This window comes from Anopheles funestus, chromosome 2RL (genome assembly GCF_943734845.2).
Source record: "Anopheles funestus chromosome 2RL, idAnoFuneDA-416_04, whole genome shotgun sequence".
NCBI lineage: Eukaryota > Metazoa > Arthropoda > Insecta > Diptera > Culicidae > Anopheles > Anopheles funestus.
In genome coordinates, this window is record NC_064598.1 from 6,616,409 (window position 1) to 6,628,865 (window position 12,457).

Genomic DNA, 12,457 nt, shown 5'->3' on the forward strand with positions numbered 1-12,457 from the left:
TTCCAACAGAATGATACCACTATAGACTATTTAGAATTTTCTAATACAATGACGTCACAATTAGGCCCAATCAGCAAAAAAAGAGAAAATTACACCTTGCTCGCACGCACATTCTTGTCATTTACAAGTGATGCATTTTTAATGAAACAATTTCATCAGAATATGTTGAACTACTTTTTAATGCCACCACACGAAAAGAAAAAGTAATTCCTCCTTAATAGCTCGTCGCATACACTCTCAGTAGGCAAAGGCACGCTGCTCTGCTTTCTCTGTTGCTACCCTGGCATCTCTTTCTGTGTGTGTTTTCTTTTTTATTCCTTTCTTACACGACGCACACCGGATCAAACTATAATAATTTTTATATGGGTGGCTATTTGTTACTTCAACAGCCTCACCTCCCGTCTACCGTCTCACGACCATTTTCCCCTAGATGGGGACTGGACTACTGGAGATCGAACGCATCCGATTTACACACACTTTTCGCGAAACTGGCACACACACACACCACACACACAAACACGCACACGCACATAACCGCTGCAGCAGTATGGAAACGGCGCACGGGAGAAAAGGCAAAGGATGTACCGATAATGTGGTGCTTGCGGTGGTTTGCACGGATAGTTTTACTTACCGATATTTTATTTAGCCCAATAAACCGAACTGGACGTAAGATTGGGGCTTGTGGCACTGGCTGGCAGACTGTGACTGATACGGCTGTAACATGTGGAGCCCTCCACACTGTGGTGGTTCGCCACGTTTTCCGTTTTATTTCTCAACGCTCTCAACCACACCATGCACAGGTTCCTTTTCTATTGCTCCACACCTATACACCAGGTACACTAAGAGGCTGCCGTCTACACGACACACACACGAAACAACACACTCGGCTTCTTTACCCCCCGAAAAATGTGATACAAAATGACACAATTTCACACAACGCAAAACGAAACACAACGCAAACGGAAGCTTCTAATCCTCATCGTTGCACACTGTTGTGACGCACAACCAACAGCAACAAAAAGCCACCCGCGGCCACGCAAAACTGTCAATCCTTCTCGGGTGCGTGCGTCTGTGCGCGCGTCCGTGCAGTCGTATTAGCTGCTGTAGTGTAATGTGTGTATACGAGGGGGAAAGGAAGGATGGGAGGCAGGGTACAATACCGCACACACCACCCCTATTCGAAAACGTCGCCGGAAGTCGATCCAGAGACTCCGGCACCACACGCGCGCGCGTTACGACGGTTCAAACTGAAATGAAAATGTTCACCGTGCTCGGGTGGAAAAAGTGAAGCTATTCCAACATGCACACAAACCCACTCACACACACACACGCACACTGCAATCCGTGTTTGGTTTTGTTGGTGGCCGTAAAGCACCAAACAATTCCTCCCGACATGGTTTCATCTCGCTCACTCCCGACGCATGGTGTGCAGATGAGCGGTTTTGATTGTATATGAGAAAAGAGCGTTCTTTCACGTGCCCACACACACACACACCTACAAGCTATCCGCAAAATTTCAAACGCGAAACGCGCCCGTCGCGATCAGCTGTTGCTATAGTTACCGCCGCAGCAGCATAACAAGCAGTCGCACACACACAGAGAGAGAGACAGCACCGCCATTAAACGGAAACCGGTCGATAGAGCGAGACCACACGGAGGCGCTCTCTTGATGTTGATTTGAGCACGATTGCGTGTGTGTGTATGTGTGTGTATCACTTTCTCATTCAAACGCACGCTACACTACAGAGTCAAGTGTAAACAAATCGCTTGTTGCGAGAACGGTGCGCAACACGAATGCAACAGAAAAAAACGAAGACACAGCGAAAAAAAACGCGTGCGTGTTTCGTGCGAGTGTGCGTGAACGATTTAGTCGTGCGTTAATTCGATTTACCTTAACCGGCTACCCGTGTTTCCCGTTTTCCAATAAAAAAAGAAATGGAACGCATTCCAACAGTTCCCGGCAAACGCACAAACAAACACCCGTTAGAGCGAATGTGCAAACATATACCCCATTGCGGTTGTGTGTGTGACGTTTTCAAGCAACGCGAGAGAGAGAGCGAATGCTCTCACCGCCCGCTACCAATTGCTCTCACTTTCGATTGAGAAAACAAAACCACCAAACACACAACGAACAGGGCGCGCGTGCACATGTGTGTATGTCCAGTACCGGGGGGGGAAGCTGTGCATGTAATCACGGGAGATAGCACTTATCACACAGCCGCACCGTATACGCATGGGGCGCTATGTTGCAACGTGTACCGCGTCGTGTGCATTCACCAGCCACGCACACACCGTGTCTCGAATCGACCTGAATTCAAAACGCGCGAGACGCCCGTACGGAAGGAGCATTCGTTTTGTTGGCTGTTCTTTGCACAAATTCCAGCCCCGCGGGAGAGAAACGACGCGTTGTGCAAAATATACGTGTTTTGTTTGTTTTTTTTTCCTTCTTGCCACCATCCGGCTTTCAAGTACGCATTTTTCCATGTGCCCTCTAAAGTACACACTCTCTTTCTAGTTTCTCTCTTCAGTGGCAATGTTTTTCTTTTTTAATTTGTTTTCGCGACATTTTTGGTAGCATTCAAAAACCAGCCAACGTCAATAATACAAATGTAAATAACACCGCAAATAAAACGAATGCAATCGGAGGTGGAAAGAGAACGCACACCAACACAACCGTACAACGCATAACAGCGCGTTTGCAAAAGACTGGGTGTCGATGATTATTAATGCTGCAATGGCTACTTCGACCGAAGAAACGTTTTCTTCCTTTTCTTCCGCATCCTGTCTCCAGACCAAGCAGCACTTAGGTACATTTCTCTAGCAACATTCCCCGGATGTACTTTTCCCTAATTTCTAACCATTTTACCAGAGTGTCCAGATGCTTGGCACACGGTGCTGGAATTACTCTCCTTCCAAGGAAAGGTACGAAAAATCGCTTTTGTTTCCCATCCCCGAAACAGTAACAATTCCATCCCGAAAGCGGAAATCGATCGTTTTCTCTTTGCGCGCGTGTACCACACACAACAGACGCGCAATGTTCGGACACCCTTCTGGACACACCTTACACCCTCTCAACCCCCAAAAAAAACAGGGTGGGGTAACCCAGCTTGATACCGGTTCATTAATGCCACGGTACATTAATGGTACCACCACCGTCCGGATCCACACACATCTTAACGCGAATGAGCACCTGAGCAACCCTCCTACATGCAACAAACGCACACATAGGCACGTGCGCCAACATTTGCCGTATGCGATCGGTATTGACAGGTGAAAATGTGCGCATTAAGTGATCCGTAACCGGTAAGGGCTTAAAGCAAAGTGGCCATTCGGTGTTGTCTGTACGTAGGTGTAATGTAATTGCCTCCCAATGGACACAATACGCGAATGAATGGAGAGAAAAGCAGACTGTATTCGGTAAAGATCTTTTCCGGTCACTTTTCTCCCTATCCGACTTGATTTTTGGGGTGGTTTTGGGGTGGTTGTGGGGTAGCTTACAAAAGAACGGTAACATTCTTTGCGGAAGTAAATGCAAGAGAACTACCCTGTAGTATCACATACATTCACGCTTGAACCTGTCAAAAAAGGTAAACAAACACACAAGTGTGTAGGAGCAGTGTGACCAGAACTACCGATTTATCTGTATTCCTACCGATTTTTGATTAGCCTACCGATTCACAGATGAGCACCCTGAAACTACCGATTTTACAAGAATCCTACCGAAAATCACAGATTTTTCTTAATATGGCTGAAGATGTCATGAATAAATTGTCTACAGACAATCAAACACTGAATATTTCTCCCGAGGTTAGGCTCTTTTTGTGTCGCTGAGAACGACAAAATTCAAAACATTTCAACATTTCCATTTTCCCTGCGAACATTCCCCCCCCCCCCCCCCCCCCCCCCAGCTCACACGTATTAGCTAAAGAGAACATGAACTGAACAGAATTAGGATCATACCGACAACTACCGATAAATGTTTTGCTTTCCTACCGATAACGAGGAAAACAATCTGGTCACACTGTGTAGGAGCATTACGCAAAAAATATGTCAAATGCTTAGAGAGTGTGTTAGTAACTCTTTATGACATTTCTTTTGTACTGTTGGTAATATTGTATCTTTAATAGTTGAAATATTTCTTCCTTTTTTGTGAATGACGCTTGACATCTAATCCCTTCGCGCAACACCGAACATGTTTCACTTTAATAGCTCACAATAAATAATCTCTAATGGATCCCACCAACTAGACTGTCTATATCAGACATTTCAAACCGAGATCTTTGAATCTGGCGCGCGAACGAGAAGAACGAGAAAATCCATTATTATCTTGCTTGGGTGAGGTTTAGCTTGGAAAATTGAAACATAATTTGTATATGTTGTGTATGTACTCTTTTACATTTAAATAACACGCTCTTGAATCTTCTTGAACTCCAAACTCCTACTCCCTCCCCTTCCGACTTGTCTTGGTCCCGCAAGATAATGTTTCTTTGCAAACCGGCCCGCAAGCCAAAATGAGTTTGACATCACTGATCTATATTGACTGCACCGAACTAGAACTTAAACCGAGCTAGATGCTTAAAGACGAAAAGGAAAATTCATCTCTTACTAAAACCTTACAACGGTTAGCGTTTTCGCAACAAGACGCACTTTCGATTACGACATCAGATTTATTTTTCTTTCCTTGAAAACACGATCAAGCCTCCCGATCTAAATATGTAACGCCGAACTGAGCAAAGCATCATTCGGATAGGGATTAATCTGCGATTAATCCCTCACCCTCCTCACACACAAACACACACACGGAGAGACGTGGGATGGTGTCAAAAAATCTGTCCTCCACACGCATCTATCGTGATTCTTTATTTTTCTTTCCCCCCGTTTCTAAAACTTAGCTCCACGGCATAGCGAAAGAATTTCAATGTCACCAAAAGCATTAGCACACGCAATCACCCCAAAAACCAACGGTCGCTTATCAAAGCACCTAAAAGGGAGGATGACAGCAAAGTAGGAGAGCGAAAAACGAAACACAGCATATCACAAACATTTCACGCCTCTGTATCGCAAGTTTTACGTAGTTTTTTCTTGCGTTCCGTTCCCTTTTGCCATCCATTTAATCACGCTACAAGACACAAGGAACAAAACGAAAAGATGCTGTTTATAGTGTCGCTTCTATTGGGCAGTCTATCGAGACATTGCATTAGTAGCGTTTCGCGCTGGTACGTGTTTCCGGCATGTACCAACCGACACTAGATCCGCGACAGTGCAATGGCAGACATTCAGCGTTCGCACCGTGGTGGATTGTTCTCGAACGAAGGTCCCGTGGCATGATGCGTGCTAATCGGTAACTTCTTTTCCACGCGCGTACCTCACGATCATTCTTCGCTCGATCGCTAAGTGAACCGTTTGGTCGTCTGATGCTGCGTGGCTCATTTGAATTGTTCTAATTTATTTCCTGTGACAAATCGCAACCCACCCAACCCGGTAATGGTGGTTGTGGTGGTGTTTGCGTCCCGTCCACAAACACGGGGAAAACATTTTGTTTATACTTCTGCAGATGTGAACCAACCCCTGCAACGCACAATTCAGCATTTGGTGGAGTTAGTTTTGAGGGAGCGCAAAGGGGGAGCTTTTCTTCCCCATAAAAACATGCTTGTGTGTGCGTATAATCGAATGTATCATTATTATGGCAAGAAGGAAAGCGACGAATAAAAATAATCGAATGCAAAAGTTGTTGATACAAAGACAAACATTGTTGTGGACGTATTGGTTGGGATGGAAAGAAGGTGGAAAAGGGAAAAGGATCAGGATTTATTTACGCGAGTTTTCAAGGTTGAACATAAATTTAAAAGCAGTAAGTATCATTTTTAGAAATTGACATACACGCGCACAATAAAATGGGGGGGTATTAAAGACAGGAAGAGCTATTAAAGAGGATTTGCGTTACGATCCTTAGTGTGATTGTGTAAGATGATATTTATGCAAGTATTGTTGCTTGATGGTTTATCCATTATTATTTACATTGTTTGCCAATATTAGTTTGATCGAATTTTATTTTTTTTTTTGAGTAAAACTATCAAAATGGAAATAATCTTCCCAACGTGTTAAGCAATACTTCATGGGTGCCTTAAACACTTCGAAGCCCGTCTGTGCTGTGTTTAAACATTGTCGCTTTTGGGTAAATTTCCGCATCAGTTCGTCCCATCCCTTCCCACTCGCTAAACCAACAAAGCACTCCCACCCTTTACCCCCTTGGTGCCCTCCAATGAAAGGAACACCAGAGGCCCTTCTGCTAGAAAAAGGCATTGGACCGCGCGTGTCCACCAAAAACCTAGGCGGCGGCGATGTACGGTACAGAATTCGGACAAAAGTTGAATGCGCTCGGGCAGACCCGGTACGTTTAATTTAATTAATCCACACCCTACACAGCGCGGAAGACCGCGGCACCAGGTTTCAAACCAAATTTTGGGCGTCGTTAAACATCGTCGCCTTTTGGCGGACCACCGTCCCCTACCCCGCCGCTTCTCGCTTCCATCCCAAAAATGAAACATAGAAACGCATATAGAATGGCGATGGGACGTGCGAAGAAAAATGATAAGCATTAGACATTGTGGCCACCGGTGCAAATGTAGCGGATGGCAGCGAATGGAAAGAGACCAATTAACGACGGTTGAAACGTTTAGTGAAATGGGAATTGTGTAATAGTTGCCTGATGGAGGTAATAAACACAACATTCTGAAACTTTTTGAGTAAACCCGCAAAATGATTTAAATAAATTAAGCTATTATATCTTATTGATAAAAAAATAAAACAAAACAAAAGACATATAAAACACATTTTGTAAATAAATAATGTGAAAAAAGATGATAAATAATGTGACAAATGAAGCGTGTAAAAAAATCTAACTAGCTAACATAAAACAGAAACTCGACTTAAATTTCTATCAAAAGATAAAACAAAAGCTGACAAACTAAAACCATTAAAACTGTAACTAGAAAAAAACAAAAATAAAACAATATTTGTAAGGAAAAAAAGCAAACTGCGTTTCAAAAACAAAATAAATCCAAATAAAAAAAAACAAGATTAAACAAAAGTAAAGACAGCAATATAAAACAAAAACATAAACAGCACATTTCAAGCTTTTCTAAATACCATTGAAACATGGAAACATGTACGACCAAAAGCAGAACAACGCACGAAAAACGAAAAAGAATATGACAAAAAAGAGGTGACAAAAGAACAAACCACAACAGCATTGTAGCATCGCTTTGCCTTTTTTTTCTCTCTGTCTCTCTCTTTTGCTATGATTTCCCCGTCTATGTAACTTGTATTTGTTTGCAGTTAGTGATCGCGCGTTGTTGATTTTCTAGCTAGTCTGGCGTTTGGCTCTTGTTTTGTTCTTTTTTTGTTGTTGTTGTTGTTGCTGTCGCTTACGGTTGCTTCTTCAACTAGACCGACTAGAAGCATTTGCTTCTTTGTTTTCGTTTCGGTTTTTGTTGTTATTTATATATTTGTTCTCAATACTTATAAATAGCACGCCGCTAATTCCATCGACGCTTCGCTATCGTACCGTGGCGGTTATAGCTGTGTTTGTGTGCATATACCGTCGTACTTTTAAGCCTGCCAGGTCTGATCTACTGCTCGTTCTTGCCTCCTCTATCTGCGCGGCAGATACGGAGGGGAGAGCGCAGATTTTCTTCCCAGGTCACCCCCCCTAACTTCCCAACTGTATCGCTTTCGTGTCTTACGATGTTGGCTAAACGACGCGCCTTGCGCCTTCGCCTTAATCGCTCATGACACAACCGAGTCTCTCACCCTTTGCTCAACACCCTCATCCCTTCCCCCAACCACTCCACCCCACGGTTCCGATCGTCCTTGGCTGTTTGCCGACGCGTCGTTCAGTTTTTCTGTGTGACGCTTACCGGTGTGACACGCGCACCACCCCAAACCCCACTGCACACGAAGGGTGGGAACGAGCGAAAAAAAAATAGAGAAACAAACTCACCGAGGAAAAGCGGTGTGCCCCGTGAAAACGCAAACCACGCAAGAGAGGTCGTCGACGCGTTGGTACCACCATTCGACGTTCAGCGAGTGCGTCGTCGCGTCGAGTTCGGGGCCCCGGTCAAGTAAGATGTCAAGCATTTTTCTTCCCTTGTTTTTGGGGGTTTTTTGTTTTTGTTTTTTTTTTGTTACTTTGCAAATGAGTGTCACCATAAAAAAGCGCCTTGAGACGGGTAGGAAATACCTTGGAGGTGTGGATGAAAGTGAATCGAGACAAAAATCGCTTTCCTGCTTTTTTTTGTTTCTCACCCAAGTAACACACACGTTTTATCGCTCAATTTTAAGCTTAATAAATTACCTAATGTGTTTATTTATTTTTTTCTATTCTGATCTTCATGTTGAACTCATTTTCCACTGGCAAATAATTCTCTGACGGGTGTTAAACGGTTTACTACCGGCATGGTAAATTTGTGAGATTTGTTTTTTTATTTGACAACTCACCGATAAGGCAAAGAGACAAAAAACATACGGTGAAGGTTGTAAAAAGACTAGAAGTGGAATGATACGAAACACTTCCGCAGCGGATGCAAAATTCACCATTCTGTGCTGAAGCGTTGAGATCGCTTAAGTGCAACATTTCTGCTTATTTTTTTTTAAAGAGAATATGAAACGTTCTAAAGTTAATTTTTTAAAAGTTACAATAATGACAATAAAAACAATTTACTGTTCTCCCTGGTTAAGAATTATTTCAAAATAATATCAATATCTAGCATAATGATTGTCATCCACATGGTTGTCCCTTATTCAAACAATCTGACCATTCTGTTTTTGGTCCTTTGTTTCTCCCGGTACTTCTTGTACCGATTATAAATGGCGATCGCCATGATACCCAGAACAATGCGCAACCAAACGCTAAATCATGGCGTCCTCGCCGCCATGGATCTTTCGGGTGGCGTGCATCCAACAAAGTAACCCCATCGCGTACGTACACCATGCGCAACAGCATCACGAGGGGAGAGAGAGAGAGAGACAAACTTAACGATATTTATTCACCACTTGTTGCTTTGGTGTTGGTAGTTTCAGGCGATAGTAAGCGTACCTCGGGAAAAAAGGGTGGTTCCGACGAGACGCGCTCGTTCCGTTTGATAACATCACGTTGTTTACACGACCATCACCTCCTTCCCTTCCTGCATAACTCACCCGCTTAACACCCCTTCTTGCCGGAAGCAGCACCACCGTTGAAGGGTTGATGATGAAGGTGGAATCGCAACTTTTCATCAAAACGGAAAGCGCCTCTATCGGCTTCCGAATCGCAACCGAACAGCGATCGGACACTAACGCGTCGACCTCGCGTCTGCTCTCTTTCTTTCTCTTTTTCTCTCTCTCTCTCTCAAGCGCATAGTAGGAATGAACGGGTAAATTTGACGTTGGAGGCGCAACCATTTTAAAAATAATCCCTCACTATCGCTATAGCGCAATAACGGACGGGGACAAAGTGACGTTCAAAGGGAGATAAATTGTATGGTTAAAGTTGGGGTTAATAGTGAAATAAATTAATAACAAATTATGTACAATTATGTTGATTTAATGAGGTTGTACACTCTGGCGACTCTGATAACTAAAATTGTAGGATATAAAAATTAAATGTTTGGATCCCATAAGGCCACTTCTTGCGCTGCTACATCAGATGGAGCGTCGCCTCTCGATCGATAGCCTGCTGATCGATAGGCATTGCAGAGTGTATTTTTCCCTTAATTCTAATCAAGAATTAATTTTTTTTTATTAAAACGAATAGTTGAAAGTTAAAAAATATTAACTAACATTAGTCACATTAGCAACATTAGTCACAAAATGGCGACCTAAAATAGCATGCTTCCACCATTTTTTCTGTGCTCATACTTAGTCACCTATTTCAATACGTATATTCACACGGTCAGTCCGGAAGGCAAATGTCAAACTCATCACAATCATGCTGAAAAACTGACCCAAAGACTAGACTGGACACAACACTCTTCAAAAATCCTTCCACTGACAAATGTGACTAACGATTGAGCAATGAGTCCTGCACGGAGACGTTTTTTCCCCCGGGAAGGGAAAGACCATTTTGGCCGACCGGTGGAAACAGCAACAGCAGCCATGATTGACATCTCGACGGGTAACGAGAAAGACAAAAACACACGAAGACGCTGCCATACCATATCGAACAGAAAAAAGTCATACCATCAATCGACGCTAACGGTACGTTTGTCTCCTACAGGACACTCGTTGCGATGTGTAATTTTTACTTCAGTTTTCTCCACACACACACACAGACGTACAAACCCCAGCAACGCTTTTCCTTTTCACACCGAAATGCAAACGATGATGATTAGGCCAGGATGGCCTACATTTTTCTGAAAAGATACATGTTTCGTTGGGATTCCACTTCCTCCACTACGAGTGTGTCTTCACCTCTCTCCCCCGAATCCCTGAGTCCACCCGTAGGTCATTTTCCAATGTGGGGACATTTTCCTCGTCATAATGTGCGCGGTGCGGTACGGGGCGAGTGCATTTCTTGAGCAATTAACTTCGTCCGCTAACGAAGTGTGACTTGCGACTTGATTGCATCGTCGGGTTCGAACACCCATACCTTTATGTCACCCCCGGTGAGGATGGGTGACATTTTATCGCTCAGTTTAAATTTTTTTTTTTTTTTTACTTGTTTCAGTCATGCTCGTATGGAAGGAAGGTCCGAAGATAAATGCATTCAAGCTAACATGCTCGGATGACAGCATAAATTATGTAGTATTTAATTTTTGAGAAGTTTATACCATGTCGTCATTCAAACATATTTTTTTTATTTAATTAATTTTTTTTTCTCAATTCAATTTAATTCTCAAGAAAGCTAAGTGTAATTTAATAGTATGAAAAACAGATATTTTAATTTTAAACATCGTTATAGAAACCTTAAAAATATAAATTGATTTGTTTCTTTGAGCTAACTTTCTCTTTCACAAATACAAATGAAAAAATCCTACAGAGCTCCATCCAAATCATTCTAACGATGATCGGGTGTCATCGTGTACTGTGGTAATTCTGTGTGCTTCTGACAAATCCAAATCTATACTGCAATCGTTTTGTTTGTTCGTTTTTTATGCGAACAAGAGACCCGGCCTGACACTGATGGCGAGAAAAACGGAACAAGGTTATAGACGGGAATATGTTTAGCTTGGTTTGCCCGAGTGACGGAAATAAGCAAGCGTTGTTTATCGGTCAGTTGCATAATATGCTTTACCGGCATTATCCCCGCGCTGTTGATCGCTCACAAACAACCAAAACGGAAAACGGTTGCAGATGTTTGCGCTACTACAAGCCTTATGATGATAATTTCGAAAACGATCGTCCGCTACCAGGCGCCTCCATCGGTTCAAACCTAATAGCGCGTGAATGTGTTTTTTATCGTAAAAAAACAATCATTTTATCACCTTTTAATCCCACCCAGCTGCTGATGCAATCGCGACAAACTAATCGGATTACAGACGATCGTATTTTAAAGGATTGTCAAAATACGATCCCGTACCATCCCGGGTATGCACGGACGGTACAAAGATGTGTTTTTTTTTTTCATAATATTGTATAGCTATGCAATAAATTCTTTTCCTTCCGACGATTCTACTTTCTGATTCTGTGCGTTCATACCATAATCGTAAGTTCGGCGCAGACAAATGGCCACCGAAAGTCTTTCCGCCGTCGTCATATCTGAGAGTGGACGAGCGAACACTGGGACCTTGTTCCGCCGTCGCGGCATCGTGTGGGAGACCGAAGCGTAATCCACCGACCATCGTTTTGGTCGTAAATTATTGTCTGCGCTGCTGTCTTCGCAAAGACGCACTCGCGACAAGAAACGAAATGCATCACGCCAATGCAGACGAGTGCAGTTTTGGAAGAACGAAAAACTTCACTACAACAAACGTTATGCAAAAGTTTCGAGTAAATTGGCTGCCTTTTTAACTACGAAACGTAAAAAAATTGTTCACGTTTATCCCACCAGTACTTTGAAGATCGCATCCGGTGAAAAAAATAAAACGCTGCCAAGGAAAAGCCAGCAAAGACAAACAAATCTGTACACCGATCCGATGCGACAATTAGCGTTGGAAATGTGATCTGGACATGGATCGTAAAGCGTGTCGTTTTTTGCTTAAAAATGAAAAACCTTCCCCAAACTACTGTAGCGCAAAAACCGGTCGTTTTACCAGCGAAGAAAAGTGTTTTCATACGAATTCACCGAATGCTTTCATCACTTTCTGCAAACGGACGTTGGTACATCGTAACGACAGCGACTTGTTGCCATTCCATGTTTGATCGTTGCGTTGCCAGTGGCCTTCGGGAGTGCATCTCTTTGCCACCGGTTCGACATCTCCGTCCGTCTGTTGGTCGTTGTTTGTCTCGGTGCAGTTTAAATCATACCATGCCATGTGAG

General features: G+C 43.2%; 1 protein-coding gene across 4 annotated transcripts in view; it reads right to left on the reverse strand.

The window, feature by feature from the left end:
• Nucleotides 1-12,457, reverse strand: part of LOC125766388 (mucin-19-like) — a 77,129-nt gene that overhangs the window by 28,443 nt on the left and 36,229 nt on the right. For 2 of the 4 annotated variants that reach the window (XM_049432280.1, XM_049432277.1), the window contains exon 1: nt 632-1,273. The exons of the other annotated variants lie outside the window; for them this stretch is intronic. The gene's annotated coding sequence lies outside the window, so the exon portion shown is untranslated. Of the gene's footprint in view, nt 1-631; nt 1,274-12,457 lie in introns of those variants that run through there. 4 annotated transcript variants of the gene reach the window in all.